General features: G+C 35.8%; 1 protein-coding gene across 3 annotated transcripts in view; it reads left to right on the forward strand.

The window, feature by feature from the left end:
- Nucleotides 1-13221: 13221 nt before the first annotated feature.
- Nucleotides 13222-21947, forward strand: part of foxp4 (forkhead box P4) — a 189838-nt gene continuing 181112 nt past the window's right edge. For 2 of the 3 annotated variants that reach the window (XM_056468745.1, XM_056468747.1), the window contains exon 1: nucleotides 13223-13755. The gene's annotated coding sequence lies outside the window, so the exon portion shown is untranslated. Of the gene's footprint in view, nucleotides 13756-21947 lie in introns of all 3 variants that reach the window. The other variant, XM_056468746.1, reaches the window with a different exon arrangement.

Consider the following 21947-nt stretch of genomic DNA (forward strand, 5'->3'; position numbering starts at 1 on the left):
ATGCAGCATCTATGGGTCAGGACAGTAAATTTGACGTTATTCTCTCCTCTGGCTGCCATCCTCAATCTCACACTATTTTTTCCCTTTTTCTGACAGTCTGCATAACGTTATCGTGGCGGTTTTTTTTTATTATTTCAGCAAATAGTACTGTAAAAATATTTTTTTGTTGTACTCTCATTCACTGTGCTCTAAGTTTATCCAACTAAGACAACTTCCGCTACTGAGAAACCCGGAAATGTGAAAAGGGTCTTTTATATGATATAAAATAGATTAAGGGTTAAGAGATTTGGGGTGGAGGATGGATACTGGAAAACTTTTCTAAGGTACAGGTGAGCTGGCTGAATATTTATCTGGTTAATGTGATTAGAATTGTTTGCGCCTGTGCCTGATTGAATGATTATCTGCTTGTGCTCCTCTCAAATTTGGTTCGTAAACATCAATACAAATTTAAATATTAATTTCATATTTACAAAAATATTATTTTTAAAATTTTGTATATAATACATGTATTTTATTCTCATTTAATGGAAATGCTGAGTTTTCTGAAGCTAATGTAATTTCAGAGTCTAGTGATTGTTGTGAAATCCTTTTGATTATTATCATTCTGGTAATTAAAGGGCATCTATTTTACCCCTTTTACAAGATGTAAGATAAGTTTCCAGAATGTGTCTGTAAAGTTTCAGCTCAAAATACCAATCAGATTATTTATTATATAATGTAGAATCTGCCCATTTTGGTGTATGAGGACAATGTAGCTGTCTTTGTTGCCTGTGACTTTAAATCCAAATGGGATGCTTCTCCCCGCCCAGAACTCTGACGTGCATGTCTGCTTCTCATGCCTTACTACAGATAAACAGCCATCAGTGATAGAGACAGACACAGATGAAGCTGAAATAAGGTCCCTAGTCAAAAATACCAAATAAGTTTATTTGATGTATTTGTGGTGGAGTCTATTCAAGCCTTTCTGAAATGATGAGTCTCACACAAATGCCGTTTGCAGTACACATACACGGATACAATGTGGCTGTAATGATTATAGCGGTTAAAAATTACATAGTGATTTTACTCTCTTTCTTACAACTGTTCTGTGGACATGTGACATGTTATTACGGATACATGGCACCTGACAATCAATTTGGTGCTTTGGGAAAACCACACTCCTACGTCACATTGCGGTGGGCCTCAAAATCACTGGGATTTGGATCCATTTTTAACATCAGTAAAAAAAATGCGACTTCTTGTGTTTATATCACTCCAGTATGATAGTGGACACACTATACCTGCTCACAGTTCTGTCCAAACAGCTTACAAAAGTAGATTTTTATCATTGGTGCCTTTAAGAAAATGACATTTTGAAAAATTGAACAGCAATTTGTTTTAAATAAAAATGTTTGTAAAATTTTATTAGATCATTTTAATGCATGCTTTCTAGATAAAAATTTGCATTACTTTGTAATAGTGGTATGCTGTATACACTGTAAAACCCAAAGTCAGCTTTATCAAAGGAAATGAGTGTAGTTAACTCAAAATTCACAGAAAGTTAATTCTTCTTATTTGAAGAGTTTTGAACTCAGTGTTGAAGTTTAATAAAATAATTAAATACCTCATTACTTCAACTTAAATAGAGTAAGTTCACAGTACTCATATAGATTAGTTTTTTTTCTCAAATGGTTCGTTGCAATCGGTTTCCTTAAACGATTTGAGTTGCCTTAACTTATTGAGTTTTACAGTACACGGTTGGTTTGAGTTCTCTTCATTTATTGGGTTTTACTGTGCTAAAATTGCTTTGTTTACTCAAATGGTATAAGTTCACAGTACTCATTTGGATCAGTTTTTGATCTTTAAACTGGTTTTGTTGCAGTCAGTTTCCTCAAATGGTTTGAGTTACCTTAACTTTTTGGGTTTAACAGTGTACATATACATTTTCTTCTCATTTGTTAAAGTTAACTCTTTTTTTACATTTTCTTAAATGTTAACTATCACTTTTTATTTTAACGTAACCCCTTGCAATAATATATCTTGAATAACAATTTCTTTCTGAACTAACCCCTACTGAAAAAGCTATACGTGTGTCCACGTATTTATTCATTTATTTGTTAATGATTTGTCAGAACCCTACATTAGCCCAATAAAAAAAGGTCTCGAGGTTGTTTGATGGAGTTTAAAGCTGTAAAGGTAACATTACAAATCATGGCGTGCTTTCTGAGAGCGACTGCCAAGGCGACGGCCTGCGCACATATATAACCATCAAAGGCTGCGAGGCTTTCTGGCCCACACTCGGGCTCAGTGGGAATAAAGCTGTCTTCTACTGTGCACTGTGGGGCTGTAAAAAGTTTGGACGGGTAATAAGTGGCTCATTTTTAAATGAATATGCGTCAGTCAGAGGGAGCGGGTCGGCCAGATCCTAAGCTTTCATCCCAGCGCTCACGGTAATGACTCGTCGTAAATGAGAAAAAGAGGGAGAGAGATACAGAGACACAGGAAGAAATGAAAGTCGTGGTGGGGAGAACATAATGCACATTTCCGTATTTCAGATTTGGGGGGTTGGGGTTGTTAGTACTGGCATGGGCGTTAAGTGAAAAGCCAGACAAACTCACATCTCACACACATACTCAGTAATAAATGAAGTTTGCTTTCATTCAGACATTTGAATGTGTGTTTGAAAGACCTGGCTCTCAAATGAAGTTACTTTTTCACTTGCTGTAGACCAAATAAAGTTGAAATGTCTTGCGTGCATAGGTCTTCAACAATCAGATACTATCATGGTTCATGGAAAACTCTGTCCATTCGGCAGGATTTCAATAAGCGTCTTCAAGGGCATTTGCTTCCTTCATACTCAGCCAAATGTGTCTTTATCTAATTCCCTGTCCGCAAGACGTATCCCCTTCCTCTCATTATGTAATTTGTCCTTATATTTCGCTTGTGTTTGATTTTGACAAATATACGGATTATCTGAATATGGGATTTTTAAATATATGGCTAATGTTAACTTTCATGTCTGTCTTCTAATCTGCTGAATATTCATTATGGGTCTCAAGGACAAGCGGAATAGCGGAGGTCATGAATTTCTGTACTGAAGAAAGTGATAGAGAAAAAAAGACAGATGAAGAGAGAAAGGGATGGGGAAAAAGAAGAAATCATTTACTTTTGATTAAAATTTAAACAGGGATTTGCTCTCGAATCGCAAAAATCTGACCGATGACCAGTTACACTTAAAAATCATACTGAATAAAGTTTTTCTTTTCTTTCTTCAGAGAGTGATTAAATTGGCATTATGATAAAAAGTAGTTTTTAATCAAGATATAAACATTTAAAAAGTGAAAGGTTTAGTAAACAATCATATAATACCACATCAAAGCAAATAAAACAACAAATAAAAGCCATGTTAATAGCATATTTTGTGTATTTTTTATATTTATTGTTTATTTTATGCAAGTTTTTGATAAGTTTTTGGTTGTAATTTAATTAGGAATTATATGTTGCATTCTATATTTTATTTGAATTTCTTGTGTTTAATGCTACAACAATGGTTATTGATTGATTGATTGATTGATTGATTGATTGATTGATTGATTGATTGATTGATTGATTGATTGATTGATTGATTGATTGATTGATTGATTGATTGATTGATTGATTGATTCAATCATTCATTCATTCATTCATTCATTCATTCATCTGATTAATGTTTGTGAGGCAGCTTATTAATTGCTTGCTTGATTAATTCATTCATTTGATTATCATTGTGTAATCCAATTTGGCATAGAAGTAATCAAGTTTGTTTGTTTGTGTGTTTGTTTATAATTTAAGATGATTAAATTTGACTGTCTTGTATATAATTATTATAGTACTAATATTTGTGAGGTAACTTATCAATTACTTGCTTGCTTGCTTGATTGATTGATTCATTAATTTAATTATTCATTCGATTATAATTTTGTAATCCAGCTTGGTATAGAAGTAATCAAGTTTGTTTGTGTTTTTGATTATTATTTTGGATTATTAAATTTGACTGAATGGAGTTTAAAAATATTTCTTGTAAATAATTATTATAGTACTAATGTTTGAGAGGTAAATTATAAATTGCTTGCTCGCTAGCTTGATTGATTGATATTGATTGATTGATTGATTGATTGATTGATTGATTGATTGATTGATTGTAATTTTTTATTAAGCAATGTTTCTTTGTCATTTTGGATTATTAGACTTTAGAGAAAGTTAAAAATACATGTTCTATCATAGAATTGTATTTTATAAATATTTTGCTTATGCATGATAATTGCAGTCAGGACTGACTGACTGACTGACTACATTTTTCACTGTGTCCACGGCACTGGTAGAATAAGATTATTAATCTAAATTAATAAGAAAAACTACAACAACAACAACAACAACATAATAATAATAATAATAATAATAATAATAATAATAATAATAATAATAATAATAATAATAATAATTATTATTATTATTATTATTATTATTATTATGTTGCTATTGTAGTTTTTCTTATTAATTTTGGATTAAGAAAATCACTCTGAGCATTGTCAGTGGATGCAGTGAAAGATGTGGACAGCACCAGATTCTTTTCTTCCCTCCTGCGGAAAAAAATGATCAAATAAAGAATATGTCAACACTATCTACAGGTAAAAGCCAACAATAAATGCTCCCCTTGTGGTCCCTCATATCAGATCCAGATGTCTCTTTCACACCGACGCAGGAAGACAGAACTCTGATGTATTATATATTGAAGCCAAATCCAGCATTGAACGTGGAAATGCCACGGCCCGCGCTGTCTAACAGCCCCTGAAAGAGGCGCGAATCGGCGGATTGGCCTGACAGAGCCTATCCTAACCCAAGCATCCTGCATGCCCGGCTGTCTGCGTGACAGCTCTCCACACGCCATGAAAAAGTCAGGTCTGATTCCTGTGGGATCTCTCAGCAAACAAAGGACAATGCCTTGGATTTCCTCTGGGAACAGCAAGTTTGGCCGGAAGATTTGGGCACACTGCAGATTGATAATGTCACTCGCTTGAGATATGGAGTGTCATTTTAGTGAATGCTGGATCAAAAAAAAAAGATGAGGGAGACAGCGTGTCATTTGTTTGCTTTGATACAAGATCGCACCCGAGGAAGAGAGCTGTGTGTATGTGTGTGTGTGTGCGCAGACACAGCGCCTCAACAAGAGACCTCTTGCCGCCTCCTTTTGTACGTTCGGCAGCTCTCCTCACATGCACCGCCGCTGGCTCCACCTCTGAATGAATGAAAACTTTGCAAACCTCCCACAATCCCTCCCATCGCCCCCTCTTTATCCTCAAGGGAGCCAGGTGACACTTCAGCCCGCTCGCAGAGCCTCTGTGACTGGGCTACAGCTGCAATGAGCTGGGCCGAGTCGGTCAGCTCCTCCTAAGTGGCCCCAGGCAAGATTTGAACTCTCTTTTTTTCCACTGTCTGAAAAACACGGTACCTTAAAACAGCTCGTTAAACGGCGGCCTCATCCCGGCCTCGACTGATCTGCTTTTTTTCTGACAGCTTTATTCAAGATGAAGTTCCTCGCATGACACGGGCCGTTAGGATCGGTTACCGCTCCCCGAAGACAGCTCGGCCATGTGGTTTATGTGAGGATGGATACAGTGTTGACAAAAAGACGAGAGTGAGGGGAAAGACCTGGGAGAAGGAAGAGAGACAGAACAGAGCTGCGGAGGAGTAAACAATACCGCTCTGCGTTATTTAACACCCTCTAACCGAAGCCAGCTGGGCCTGTAAACACGTTTATGACGATTTAATGAAAACATGCTGGTGTGTCTATGATCTTCCTCACCAATCAAACGGTGTAATTTGTATCGCATACACTGCCACTGTCTTGTGGCACAAACAGTGGCTCACAGCTGTTATCATAGTATCTTATTTTAAAATACACTTTCAAAACCGCATAAATACCTTTTTTTACTCTCAAGGGTAGTTCTATTTAATTTTTTTTTTGCTTTTAAAGACCCTGGGGTATGTTTGTAAACAGTAATCATTTTTTATTTTACAGTGTTCATTTTTTACTACATTACTCCCACATGGCAGTTAAAGCAGTTTTAAGCTTAATACCACACAAATGCAGTTCCACACTGGCAGGCTGAACACACAAAACATTCTGCTCTACATCCTCAGGCAATGGCCTGTGTCATTTGTAACTGAGTTGGCCACTCTTTCTGTGCATGTGTGTGTTGCTACAGTGCTTGGTAAAATGCAGTTTAACCCACTGACACATTTTACAAGTTACCTTATATTTTGCTGCTACTGAGGGGCGTTTACAATATGCATTTTTTAACTAAACACAATGCAGTTTTAGCTAAAATATTAACTTTATCTGCACTTTGTTCAGTCATTTAAACAACAATGGGTTTTTTTGGCCGCCAAATTTCATTCCTTTGGGAAAAAAACAAAGTGTCTTAGGGTGCACTCACACTCCGAACCGTGCTCAGGCACCCGTTTCGTTTGCGAGGTGTGAGTGCTCTGAATTGGGCTCAGGTGCGGTTCAGTTGGCCGGCCCTGGCCCGGTTGGAAGAGGTGTGCCAGAGCATGGTTCACTTGGGCTTTGGCGCGGTATGCTTGCAGTGTGAAAGTGCGCCTGAGCCCGAAACTGAAGACGAGATGTCACTTTATGGGACTGCATTTATTAATCATTCTTACATTTCAATGAACGTGAACTGTCAAGGTTTATTAAAGATGCAATCCCCTTGCTGCACCTTCAGTAATCCTCCTAATAGCTGCAGCACGAGGACTTTTATGATAATTTGTGAGCGTCAAAAGTGGTGGATCTGTTTGGTAAAGCATTTGACTGCGTGTCACTGCATGCCAAATGACTAAAAATAATACAAAACGATATAACTAAAGCAATGTCCACTGTACTGAGCGAGAGCACTTTTCTCTGTTAAAATGAACAGTCGCATCATCGATGATAAGTGTGCTCAGGTCCAATTGGTAAAAAATGCAATGTGAGTGCTGGCCGAGGCGGAGATGGGGGACTGTCGCACTTTGGCATGTTTCAAGGCAACTGTACCTAATGTGAGTACGCCCTCAAAGTAAAAAGTTTTCATTAAAATAATACTATTATGCCTCTGTACTCAAAAGAGGATGTTTGTTCATACTACTTATTTAATATGTACAACACAATTCTTTAGGGTTTTTGGGACAACTTAATTGTTTTATGTTTAAAACACTTAAATTTGTAAAAACTAATAATTTAACTGAATTTCTTTATGTTCAACGCAAATAGATTGAGTGGAACCCAGCATTTTTTTACAGTGTGTGTAAACAATAATGTAAATTTGTGAGAACAGTGTTCCTATACAGAACATATGTGTGCAGATTCGTAATGTTTGTTTTCAAAGTGACATCGCCAATTAGTGGCATAGCATATGTAATACAGGATTTGTAGTAGTTCTGTGGATCAGTATGAATGGAAATTATTAGACACCAAACTTACACATATAAGACATATTTATTATTATTTTCTTATTTTTGTTGCTTTACGATTTGGATTTTTTTATTTTCAATATAACAATTGACACCGAAGACAATTCAGAGTTAAAATACAAAGTTAAAGTCCCCATGAACCAGAAGCTGCGACTGTTATTTATTTATTTTTTCGGATTGTGACGCAGTTCCTAGAGAAACGGAATTTTAAATGAGCAAACAGTGGGCGTGGCTTGTTTTTTTCTACTGTGAACTGAATAGATGTAGTAAAGTTGGCATTTCATTCAGAAAGATCAGGGAAAGTGTTTGGGGAGAGTCATTACAACCTAATAGACTCCTCCTCCTCCTCACCATTTCTGCTTGTTGTCAAAACTGGCAATTGGAGCAGCGTGATTAAATATGTTTACCATGTCCATTTGCTAAGATACATGTAATCTGACAATTTAACTGAAAAAAAAACAGAAAGTACATCTTCAGATTTTAATTAAAGATTAGAAGGTCAAACATTATTTTTCTTAATAACATGCACAGATGAATAGTTACCACAAAACTAGCAACGTGAGCTAACAAAATCACATGTTTAGTTTTGATTTCTTAGGGACTTTAAACTTAGTTAATCATGTTGATGCTACAAAATGAATTTAACCTAATGCCAAGTCTGAGTTACTACAAGAGACTTTTGTGGGGGAACTTTAAAAAAAATATGCTGCAATTACAGAAAAAACTTCTAGAAAAATCAAAAGTTCGTTAAAATAATGTGAACAAAAGTACACTTTAAATAATACACACATTTAACCAAATAAATGTATGTAACTGATTTTGACTGATAAGACTGCACATTTCCTCTTTACAAATTGTCCTTTTCACATTCATAGTAAGTGCCATGATGCAGCCTTGCTTTTTTTCTTGCTTGCTGATTTATTTATTTATTTGTTCATTTATTTGTTCATTTATTTGTTTGTTTATTCATTTATTTGTTTGTTTATTTGTTCATTTTTTATTTGTTTGTTTATTAATTAATTAATTAATTTATTTATTTATTTATTTATTTATTTATTTATTTATTTATTTATTCAAAGAAATAAGCCAAAATTAACCATGGTAATCAGCATTTCGCTGCAAATGTAAACTAAACATTAAACACATTAAACATTTAACTTGACTATTAAAGTGGACAGTTTACAGACTAATTAGATATCACAAAGTACACTACCACACTAACTACATTTTAAACGCTCCTTGTAAGCATGATCAACTTCTTTAGTTCGACTAAACCCTTTTTTATTTTGTTTTCAAGTCGCTCTCTTTCTGAATACTGACATATTTCTCTTTAATTATGTGGGGAAAAAATGTTGTAGAACAGCCAATTCGTGTAGCCAATTATGTTTAATTTAATTACCTGTCGACTTTGATAATTATTACCCCTGATTAACCACAAAGCCTGCTCTTAAATGTTAATCGAAAGTGCTGGATGAAAGTGCTGAGGAGTTTTTATTTTTTCCATTCATAAAAGAGACTGTTATTAGATTACAGTGACTAAGATACTCACCTTTGTCTTTGACTGTAATCTGTCTGAAGGGCTGCAAGGCTCTTGTTCACTCGCGCTGTCCTTGTTTGAGCCCTCATAAAGTTTTGTTTTTCAGCGTGGTTGGTCTTGTTTGCTCTCCCTGAGGACATTATGCTGGCACAAACAAATAAACAAGTAAACAGATATCACCGAACAGCCCATCGCCTGGCGGGAGTCAGCAGCGGAGTCTGAAAATAACAAACAGATGAACAAGTAAACAAACAACATACAGTAAATAAATGTGTTGTTTTCCTTGTCCCTGGGCTCTGCTGGTGTTCCTGCTGTGGTGAAGAGAGGAAACAGACTCCATTGTACACAATTTCATACTGTTTACCTTTTAGAAATGATGGAAATACAAACTAAATCCATTGTACTTGTATGTGTGTGTGTGTGTATGCATGGGTGGTTCTCGGGGAGTGTAACAGCATTCAGCCGTGATACTTCAGGACTTGATCCGCAGCTTTGATGTCAGCTTTGAGACTGATGAGGTAACAAACATTCAGATCTTTAGCCGAGTGAGAATTCACCCTCCTTGTGGTCATATGATGGCATGTCACAACAATACTAATCAAAAAGGCTTACCAAGCCTGTGTGAACGGAAGGGCAGCTTTAACAGACTCGTTTTGAGTCTTCAAAATGGGAAAGTTCATTAGCAAACAGGGTGTTTTAATTAGTAGTAAGACATATTACAGAAACACTGCCTGTTTTAGTAGTACAGACTAAAGATGTGATGTAATGCAATGAAATGATTTTATTTGTGGGCTTTTTTGTAAATGTAAATTTTGTATAATTTTGTGTATATATATATATATATATTTGGGGGTGACACAGTGGCTCATTGGTTAGTACTGTCGCCTCACAGCTAGAAAGTCGCCTGTTTAAGCTCCAGCTGGGTTAGGTGGCGTTTCAGTGTGGAGTTTGCATGTTCTCCCCGAGTTTGCATGGGTTTCCTCCAGGTGCTCCGGTTTCCCCAGCAGTCCAAAGACATGTGGTATAGGTCAATTGAATTAACTAAATTGGCCTGTGTGTGCGTGTGTGTGTGTGTGTGCGTGCGTGCGTGCGTGCGTGCGTGTGTGTGTGTCGAAGAGTGTAAATGGATGTTTCCAAGTACTGGGTTGCAGCTGGAAGGTCATCCGCTGTGTAAAACTTATGCTGGATAAGTTGGTGGTTCATTCTGTGGTGACCCCTGATGAATAAAGGGACTAAGCCGGAGGAAAATGAATTAGGTTGCCATGACAAGCCTAAAAACATGAAATTACAAAAATTACAACTATTTTACAGAGCAAAAATTTTTAATTATTATTTTTAAATAATGTATATTGCTAACATTTCACATTTCTGCTTCTATTTAAATTGCCAAATTGACTTTCATTTTCACAAACAACCTTACTTGATTTATTGGTTGATTAATTGTTATTAATTGTGATTATGTATTTATTTAAGGGATAAGCTGAAATTATTTCATGGCAGTCAAAATTACACCACAAATGCTGTGGATTAACAAATTTTCATTAAGATACTAACGTAGTTTTTTTTATTTAATTTGACTTTTTTTATTTCAATATTTTTATTATTACTTTTGTTTTAAGTCAGTTTTATCAACTTTAAATAAAAAATCTTTGAAAACCATCAAAAAATACTATATATATATATATATATATATATATATATATATATATATATATATATATATATATATATATATATATATATATATATATATATATATATATATATATATATATATATATATATATATATATATATATATAATTTTAAGAATGCAGTGTTGTGTTCATCCCAGAACTTTCCATTATTGTTAACCAGATCTGGATCATATCAGATGCATTTATGCGACAGATTATCTTATGATTTAGAGCTGCCAAAAGACTACACGAGTGTAAGCTATTGTAAAATATTAGTTAAAACTGCCTGTTTAAAAGTTGATCATCAGGTTTGTCCAAACTCTTGCACACAAATCAATCTGCTTTATCTCCAGCTGTGATCTTGTTTGCAGGTGTGTGTGTATGTGTGCTTGTGTGAGGTGAACTGTATGTGGGTTAGTTAGAGAGTCAGTCATCCTATGGGTTCTTCTTGTAATCCTTTCATGAGTGCCTCATTAGCCTGTGATGGCCAAACCACAAGAGTGTTTAATCTTAACCCCGTGACGAGGAACAGACCGAATCTCCCTCTGTCCTTCTTACCATGGCCTCAAAGTATCTGTTTTGGACAACAGACTTTGCTTTGCTTGATCATGTTCACAAGGCAAAACAAGTTTTTAAATCTGTGTTTGCTTGAGTGAGTTTGATCAGGTTAATCTAATGGGAAAACTTTGCAAACATGCACACACATATTATAAAAGACAGTCAGAATAGTTCAGCATCTTCTTTTGTCTATCAAAATATTCAAGTTAGTCTAAAAATATTGTTTGGGGTGTGAAAAGTTTCTCGTTTATACTAATGTGATTTAAAATGCAGTCGTAAATTTGGAAGCTGACAAATAACTTTTTTTCCATAAATCTAAAGCTATAAATATACGGTGCGAAAGTTCAGTCAGGCTCTGTGTTTTTTGGCCAGGACTCTGAGGTCCATATGGCAGGACACAGAAGTGAAGTCAGCATTGTTTTATGAGCCTGCTGCCTTCATTTTAAGCCAGCATGGCTACATCTTGGATTATTGATTTTTCTAATGAATATGTCTTGACTAATGGGGGTCGTATCCTATTGTCCAGTGGAGATGTGAATGATTGCCTTTTTTGATGGTTCAAGTAAAAGAGGATTTTTTTTGCTGATAGAAAGTTTCCACTGACCATAAAATAAATCAAGTTTCAACATTTTTGATAAGATGACAGATTACTGATAAAGCACCTTGACTATCCGATAAAAGTTGGAGTGATATTCATAAATTAACAACTTGCCCATATCCTACATGGTTGAAATTTTCAGTAATACTTTTATAGAGATACCATAGCTTGTGATGTGTATCTACAGTAATTACACTTATAGTATATAATATAGTAACAGTGTAATTACTGTAGATAGACATCATAAGATTTTTATAAATTTCATAAAGTGTTATGTATGCTATTGTTATTTTTATGTATAGCCTTCGTGTTATCTGTGTAAATCATATACTAAAACATGAAATATACACCAATTACTTAATAATTAATCAATAATACTATACAATTATTATGCAATGTTTATATTATATCTATATCCATCTATGTTTTATCTTAATGACCATGATGATAAACTTTAATAAAAAGTAATAAAGATAAGAAGTGCAATGTCAAAAATGTATAATAATAATTATTATTATTATTATTGTTGTTGTTGTTATGAATATATTATATTATATATTATATGATTAATATATGTAATGGGGTATTGTTATTAATTGTTTTGTTATTGTGATGTTATTACTTTATACATTTTTAATTAATAAGTATACATAAATTGATGATGATGATGAGGATGATGATGATGATGATGAAATGCATTACAAATTTGCAATTACAACTTTTGCACTACTACTGCTAAACTATTACTAAATTATTATTATTATTAATATTAATAATACAGTATTGTTATTATTTGTTTATTATACAGTGATCTATTAATACTCTAATTATGATCTATTCATAATTTAATTATTATAATGATACAGTATACTAATTAAAACAGTATTTCTTAACTATCAAACTATTAAAATATATATCAGTGTACTATTCAACATAATCTAAATAAATTTTGTCTAGAATATTTTCTGTTGATTAGGATTATTATGATGATGAAATACAATGCAACTTTACTATTACAAATACAACTTCTGCACTGCTAGGCTACTAAATTTTTATTGTTATTGTTGTTGTTGTTGTTGTAATATTTAAATATGTCACATTTCACAACAATAATAATAAACACTTATCGACAGCAAAACCAAATGTGTTGCAAGAACAGACTTGTTATTTCCTAAAGAGTAGAGATGTAGAGTAGGTAACGGTTCCCATGGTGAGGCTGTCCTTTGACTAACATCTGTTGCTCGTCCGCGGCCACAATGGCCCAACTAAACCCGCGATGCGCGCGCAGGTGAAGAGATCAGCACCCGGAGCGCGCGAGCTTTTGTATTGTGTTCAATCAGAGCGGCAGCGCAGAAGATGTGCGCAGCGCGCCTGTTCTAGACGCATTACGGTAGAGCAAACTGTCCCCTAACACATCGCCAACACAAGACACAAGCGGAGTAATTCAACACTGATTTCTCTGCGAATGAGCGAGGAACAGACGAGATGCCAAAAACTCCAGCGAGAAGCATTATTGGGACTTTAGGAAAACTCACCGTGTGACTAACAGAGAGGAAGAGAGAAGACCTGAAGCGACGAGGAGGCGTAAAGAGCCGCGTGCTTGTTCTTCATGAACTTTGAGGAGCGCTGTGACCATGCAGCCTTTGAGCTAGTGCACGATTATTGTTTCCACTTATCACCCTACTGAGTGACCAGTCTGAGAGAGGAAGCCAGTAAAAAGGAAAAGAAGACTAATAAAGACAGTTGTCGTTTAAAGTAATGGTCTGAAGACATCACTCATAGAACAGGATTTTTTTTCCTTTTTGCGTTGCTCTTCTGAAGGTTTCTGGAATCACTGGGACATTCACGAGAGCTGGAACGACACATCCACATGGTCCAGCCGTAGAGTGAAAGTAGAGTTCTTCACAATATCCTAACAGGTTCATATACACTTTTTTTACTTCTTCTTTTTCTTTTCTTCTTTGCTCCTCGCGCGATTCAGCGTTTTCAATATTAGCCTAATGTGTATCCCACATTTGAACGCACGGACGTGTTAACACACACACTTATTCAGATCAATAGAAATAAATGTTACAGTCATATCTTTTTTTCTTAGATATTTCGCCAAATGGGATACTAAAACTCGCATTGGAACAATGTAACTTTTTTTACGTGACACTTTAAAACCGGGGACGAAAGCGTGCGTTTATTCTTCACGAGAGAATCATAAATCATTATGATTTAGTTACCCGCAAACATCACTATAACAATAAATAAGAACGCAAAGGTAGTTTGGATAATAGTTAACAAAACAAGGCGATTCAAACAAGTTTAATAAACATGCATCTGCTTTTGAAAATAGGCTATTACCTGCCATTAAATTTGATCAAAACTATAAGATTACTTTTTTGACAGATCAAGTAATGTACTTTGGGATAAATCCGTGCTATTTTGCATTTGCTTTCTTTTGAAGAATGCCATGCTTCACTTACAGAAATGTAGAAATCAGATGGCCTTACAAAACTCTCATGATAAAGAATTTAAGACAAATAAACTGCATGTAAATATACACGTTAAAAAAGTCTAATCACGTTTTTTATTTTAATAATATGGTTTAACGCAAATTTTTCCTTATTCTCCGTGTTGGTGATTGTTTTTAACAGGCCCTCAGGAAACAGTGAGCAGATCTTATGTAAATAACTATAACTATCCTTAAGTTTTCATTTGTATCAAATAAAACGATTGTAAATAATAATTTAACGTTTTAAAATTATAATGTGTGATGAAAAGAAAAATACAAGAAACGTATTGAAATTATTTATAGTTGTTTTAGTGTCAATTATAACCGGTGTGTTATTGAGACAATGAAACATTAAGAGACAGCGCATAAAATATTTGAATTACATAAACTCGGCATTCATGATTATTTATAATCACTAATTTAAGTGTATTGATTACCGCGAAATACAGAGACATTATTAAAGTTAGTATTGGCGCAAAAGCAGATATCCAAAAAAGGACGAATGTTATTTACCTCAATACTTACGCCAAAAGAACATATCATAATTAAATATTTTATTTTCATTAGTCAGTTTTGCTTGACTTTAGGAATTAACGGACAGGTTTATGACAAACTTTAGTGGATTAAAAACGTAATGCCTTTATTTTGAGTTTCATTTACAAATGAATGAGCAAGATTAACTTTTCTTTTTGATTATTTAAAAAGTTTTTCATGATTTTGTATCCGTTTCGTAATTAAATAAGCGATATTTCGGCTTAAACGCTCGCAAAACTACAATAAAAAATAGAACTAAACTTGCAACAATTTTAACATGTGAGGACGGGGCATTGAAAGTGAATCTGCAGAGGGAACTACAGCTCAGGAGTTGAACCAAGTGTACTGTAAAATCGCACTATTTCTGTACTTATCCCTATTCAGTCTTTTTCTGCAAAAGCAAAAAATATACATCATCATCATCATCATCTTCATAATCTGGCAGTGTGTGTGTAAATCTCATGTTATTAAGAACTGATTGATGGAGCTTTTGACACAATTAATTTAAATCTCATATATAAGTGAATGGCTTAATTCACTTTTAGCATTTACAGCTTATTGCAAACCTGTATTAAATTAATTTGTTAAGTCTAAGAGATAGCGTTAAATTATTTACTTTGATGTCAAAGTGTTTCTGACAATTCTAATTTGTTTAATCATTTTAATTATTTCATCTTAATTACTGACAGCATTTAAAAGCACATACAAGGCCTTTTAAAATTGTTTATGAAAGAATGCTTACATAGAATATTTAGTTTATTTCCACACACATTTTTTTATGTTAAGATTAATTATTTTTTATTGAACTATGTTACATTCCATGCTGCAAACACTTTTTTTTTTTTAACTCAGTGCTTTACTTTTGTGCTTTTACAATGTCCGTTCACTGATATATTGCCTCTTATGATAAACAGATTCCCTGCTAATTGAAATGTGACATGTGTGGATGAACATAAGCATAAAGTGATGAATACAATTTCCATTTCATCTGCTTGTGTGTTAGATGAATAGAATGATTGAACGATGTTATGTGCTTAGAGTAAAAGTGATAATTCATGAAGTTGACAAAGAATAAGGCAGATTGTTCAGGGAGGGCATGAAAATGACAGTAAAGTGGGTAATTTAGTTATTTGCATGGCCGTCAAGCAGCTGCAAGCGGCAACAGCTACACCTCAGCCGATAGTTTTAACACTATTTCTAACGGCGAACACCAGACTAGTGTAAAGTTGAGGGTTTTAAGTGATACATCACTAATTCTCTGTTAAGTGATTGTGTTTTATGTTGTTCTTCAGGTTCATAAAGACCACATACCTGACTTTTGGAGGTCTTTCGAATGTTATTTTGATAAATGTGTGGATTGCATGGCAGGCTGGTGTTGAGCCCTCTGTGGGTATTTTTCTGGGTAGAGAAGGTCAGGAATGTGTTTGTTTTGGACGATGATGTTGAGACTAACCTGATGCCAGGTGTACATTCAGGCATGTTGCTTTTTGATGCATATTTTAGGAACATTTGCTGATTGAAACTTTATTTGAACAACCAAATGCAAATATAGGTTGGAGTGTACCGTGCAAAAAGCATTTAGTGTGTGTGTGTGTGTGTGTGTGTGCTCTCTTTCAAATTCAGATGAGCCTCAGTCAAGTGATTTAGTGGTAAATTTAAGTTTTTCAACACCACGGGTGGTTTTAACACAAAGCACTCTGCTTCTTGTGAAGCACTGTCCCTTAGACCCTCACGTGGCATTTTCACCATTAAACTCTTGTATCGCCCAAAAATAATGTTAGTTTTTACTCAAGTGCATTTTTAACCAAAGCATGGTGAAGAGCAATCTCTTAACTGATTAGGATAGTTTTTGTCAGACGTACTTTTGGCTAACTCTTCTCTCCGAAACATGTCTGTGTGAAATATGTCATGCCTACGTTCTCCCTTTCATATTTCAGCTGACCTTGCGTGAAAGGTCAGGCTGGAATTTTTACGCTCGTTTGCGCCTTTGAACGCATCAGCTCCGCCGTTGACCAGCGGCAACCACCAGCCGTAGATTAAACATGTGGTTTTAATTGAAGATGTTATTTGGTGGAACAGCGAGGCTGAGCATTTTTCAGTGTATGTGAATAATAAATTACGCACGTTTTTAGACTGTGAGGGCTGCTTTTATTACTACTCTGAGAATGGTGTCATTTTCTCCCCAAACTCTGAGCCCTAAAAGGAAAAAAAAAGGAGCTAACTACACCAAACAACTGACACTGAAGCCATTTCAACCAACTGCAAATTAAAAACTGCAAATAAAATAGAGAGCAGACTGACGGATGTTTTCCAGATGACAGTGTTGATCTGATTAGCTATCGAAAAGGTCTGGCGTTAACTGTTTCAACTTTGAGACAGACCAGACTGCTGTGCGGAAGTGCCGTCTCGGCTATCCATCAGCTGAAGATGCTGCTGGATGCTGTTTTCTTATGGTCTATTTGTTCCAAATGTGAATTTAATTCTCCACTTGAACTCTTAAGCACAGCTTCTCTTCCCTGTGACCTCAGTGGCACATTTTTTTTTTTTCACTTTCTTGGTTTTCGCGCACAAGGTTTCCTGTGTGGAGAGGCTTCACGCCGGGATTCGGGAGAGTGCCAGGCTGTTATGAGGTGATGACTGTCTTAAAGAATGACCCTAGCGTTTGCTTAGAGAGAGGAAGGGCCCATTTCCGATGAGCTGGGGAAATGTGGTAGAAGGAAAAGCAGGGTGTTCACTGGACGGAAATGACAGTACTTGAGTCTGAGGCGTTGATCATTACTTCTCCATATCCATTAGCAGTGCACCTCAGGAGAGATTACTGGCAGCTTGAAGCTGCAGGCACGGGTGGAAAGTGAACTATGGTCAATCACACTCCTAGAAAGTGTTATGCCTTTTTTTTGGCCAAACTATTTCAGGTACCTGTTGTTTTGATGAAGAACACATGTATTGATAAGTGAAACCTAGATAGCAAGTCAGGATGCATCTTGAAGTTGCTCCCTGTGGCCACCGAAGCTGCTTCTGCTAACTTTGCGTTCCAGCTGACAGCTGTATTTGTGTTATGGATTTTCTCTCAGTCCGCCGTCTCCCCCCTCGAGCCTTCACCCCCTCCTAAAAGGTCTTTATAATGCGACTCGCTGTATATTTTAAAAACCCCAGCATAACGTTGACAAGCCATCATGTCCGTCAGAGAACATCAGTAAAGCTCTTTGGGAAAGATGGGAGCAAACTTTCGGCACTGTCACAAAAGATGTGACTTGATGATGGACTGACAGCTGCGGCTTGTTTGAATGCGTCTTAGTAAAGTTTTCCAGCACTTCTATCGCTGAAACAATCCCACTCGTGACGCCAATGCTAAGCTCTCAAAACAGCGATAGCGATTACTGAAAACTTCTGCCTAAACAGGAGAGAAGAAAAGCTCTGATGTTTTATTCTTCTGCTCGTTGCCCGGCTTTGTTTGGCGGGAGGAATTCCTGTCAGTGTTGCCGGCCGCGGTAAACCTTAGTCCGGGTTTAAAACTCTAATCCACCCCCAGCTGCCGAAGGTGCGAGCGGTTTGTTCCTGAGGGAGATTCTGGCTCCGCACTGTACGCTTGGATAAATCCCCCTCCCCACTGTGTGACCATATAAGTAATAACCATATAAATGCATCTAATTTTCATTCGCTAATCCGTAAAGTAGCAGCGGAATGGAGAAGTGTTGGTTTCTTTTATGGTATTAGTAATGGGTAACAAGGGGATGCCTACTTAAGTTATTTGCATTTGAAACAGACGAACGTGATACATCTTTTGACAGAATTATCTTTTAACCACGTGTAAACCAAAATCAGATTCATCCTTCCATTTTTTTTATTGATTGCATGCGCCTCCCTTCTTCCTTGGAGTTCCTATGCACAACTTTATTACAACCCTACAAAAAATAGCATGTTTAGAATGTTATAAATACCCAAATCCATGCATGTCTTTGTGTTGTGTAAGGGCTTGTCTTTTTTTCTTTCTTTCTGACACTCTTGTGGTGAAGTGTCTTCTCTTGGTGGGGGGTGAGGAGAGCGAGGAGTGCAGCGCAACACAGGAAAAAAAGCGTGTTATCTAGCGCTAACAATCAGATGCTTAATAACGTGAGGGATTTTATGTATGGACAGAGTCAGATGCGGGAAAAATCTTCTCTTGTACAATTTAAAGAAATGAATATAAAATATTTTATATAAAATATATTTGAATCATCCAAATCTTGGAAACTTGTTTGTTGTGATTTTTAATTAAAATTAAGATGGCTCAGAAGGAAGAGTAAATGTTTTAGGGTTTCAGAAAAATTCGGATTGATTCCTGCTCTTTAAACAGTGCGCTGCGGACCGTTGGTTGGAGTTGCCTTTTGCTCTCGGCTGTGGTCTGTGAGCATTGTTGACCAGGGGACATCTGCCACTATATTATCCCCAGCTGTTATCTGAATAATTGTATAGTAACCCCCCTTCACACACAGGCAGCCCCTCTCTCTCTCTCTATTCATCAGAGCGCTAGAGGGAGAAGTCAGGGAGAGTATTTTCCTACTGAGGGGTCGCGGAGGGAAGGAGGGGTGGATGGGTTGGAGGAGCCGGTCAGACTTCATACCGGTTGAGCTTTTCTTGCTGGTAGGTTGGGGCATGATGGGGCTCTGTACCGGTATGATGTCTGCCCTCGCGGTCACTGCCAGTCGGCTGACATCTGTAATGGGATTCTACATCAGTACCCCCTCTTCCCTGGGAAATAACCCAGCCACTAAACCTAGGATTACCACTCTTGTCCAAGACTTTTCCACAGGAGTGTATAAGTTTTGTGTTTTGTTTTTTTTCACTCGCACGATTTTTAATTTCCCTTCCCAATTTTTAATTTTCCCAAGATTTTTTAAAGGTTATTTATTGATATTATAAAATATGTTAAATTTACACTTGCCTATTTTAAAGACTTCATAATTATTGCAGGCGTTTTTAGAGTAATTAAAACTGATTTTTGTATTTTTAAATGATCATGCAGCAAGAAAAATGTAAATGTAATGAATTTACAGTAGTTAGGATGACATTTCAACAGTGAATGTATAACTATGCAATATATGCAAAATGTAAGCTTAAAAAAAATCTCCTCAGTGTTTTTCAAAAATTATTTTAGGTTGTTTTACATTTCTAACCGTTCATGTAGAAAAAAAGTCTTGTATTTATTCAGTGTAGATTTAATATTGTGGACTTTATAGCAGAGCTTCAACAGGTTCTTGCACTCATGACCTACTATACAGTGATATTATTTGAACCAGATTAGCTTTCGCTAAATAAATAAATAAATAAATATGTCAAGAGCGATTTATTTTTTTATTTTTTTGAGCTATTTACCATTGATGTCCTCTTTGCAGCTATTTGATAGGCTTTATCCAGTCTTTCACACTCGCTTCCACCCACATAGCGAAAAGGCAAACTCTAGCACTGGTCTGTTTTCAACTCTGATCGCCGGATGACACCAGGGCGACATGAAGTGGTGCGACCTCTCGAACTCTTTCTTTCTTACCTCTCTTTTATTCCATATTCTTTAAATCTGTGTGTCGGAAGACATTTGTGCGCAGACATCTTACCTTTTCAAATTAATTAGTCTCCTGGCATCCTTGAACTCATGTTGAAAGGGGACTGAATGCTTTAATTAAAAAAGGAATGATGGCCAAATTCATGTTCCTCCACACACATGCGCTTTTTTTATGGCGGAGAATTGCATTGCTGTGATATTGGGATGACATGGCATTCTATGGTAATTTTTCACTTTCAATTTGAATTACCTTTTCTGACATGACCCGTGCCCTGATTTTATTAAAGGAATCTACATGATAAAAGTTGCAGATAACTCCAGATAGAAAGGTGTTGCGATTGTAAGCTTCATTTTGAAACTAGCATACCTAATCTTTACTTCATTTCTTTTCAATCAAGCGATCGTTTTTATCTGATAAAATGGTGAAGTGATGAAAGGCTGAAGCCTCAGATGTAAACCTATTCCTTGTATTAAAACCTGATTAAATTTGTTTAAACAGTTTGCTTGCTGTGTTTTATCACGTTCAGACGTTTCCACATCTTGTCTGTATGTGTGTGTGTGTTTTCTCTCTCAATAGGTCGTGAGGAAGGACTTTTTTCTTCATTTGGTGTTTAGTTGCAATAATTGCTGTTCGTTTCATCGAAGAAGAAAAAAATTTACTCAGTTTCTGAAGAACAATTAGAGAAAAATGTTTTTGAAATCTTTAGATGAGAAGAAATGGGACATTATGATCACTGTCCATAGGTGGGCTTTTCTCCTCTATCATTTCAACTGTCACAGCTTTTTGCCTTCGTTTCTCCTCACTCCCAGATTTCTTTTAAAGTATTCACAATCTTCTGCTATTTGATAAAACACAAATGCAGCATTTTTTCAAGGACTAATACTATTTAAGGATTTGCTTTAAAACAATCAGCTCTCTGCACAACAATCTTACAATATTAGTGAACACATTTCATAGCATATACACACACAAATATATAAATATATATATATTTGTTGTGTACATTTTTACATTGCACAACTTTTTAAAAAAATCTGTGTGAAATTACTGCTTAACTTGTATATCTATTCATATTTATAATGTTGACCCACTTCTGCTCTTCCCATACCAGTAAATCTGTTTCTAACCTTAACCAAATTTAACCTTGATAGCAGCAAAACCGCTTAAATTAAGTATCTAGTAACTACAGTGATATTATGTTTGACCTTTTTTTCTTTTTTTTTAAGTTTGTCAATAATTTATTTATTAGTTTTGTTATTTATTTATTTTATTTTTTGATAGTTTTTGGATGGTTATTTTATAGTTTTGACAGTTTTGGAGTGGAAAGGAAGAAATGATTACAGTGGTGAGTTAGGCTGAGTTCGACATCTTTATGAGGCTTTGTGCTTTTGGGCGTTTGTAAAAAGCTGGCCAGAGAGAAGTTTCCAGAAATCCTCAGTCGCAGCACATCTCCTGGGTGCTATTAGACTGAAACGTCTGCGAGTGCGAACCTCCACCGTCCCTCCTGGTAACGCTCCGCGGTTTAGAGCAATCACTT

The sequence above is a fragment of the Danio aesculapii genome, chromosome 11, assembly GCF_903798145.1.
Source record: "Danio aesculapii chromosome 11, fDanAes4.1, whole genome shotgun sequence".
In the NCBI taxonomy this organism is placed as follows: Eukaryota; Metazoa; Chordata; class Actinopteri; order Cypriniformes; family Danionidae; genus Danio; species Danio aesculapii.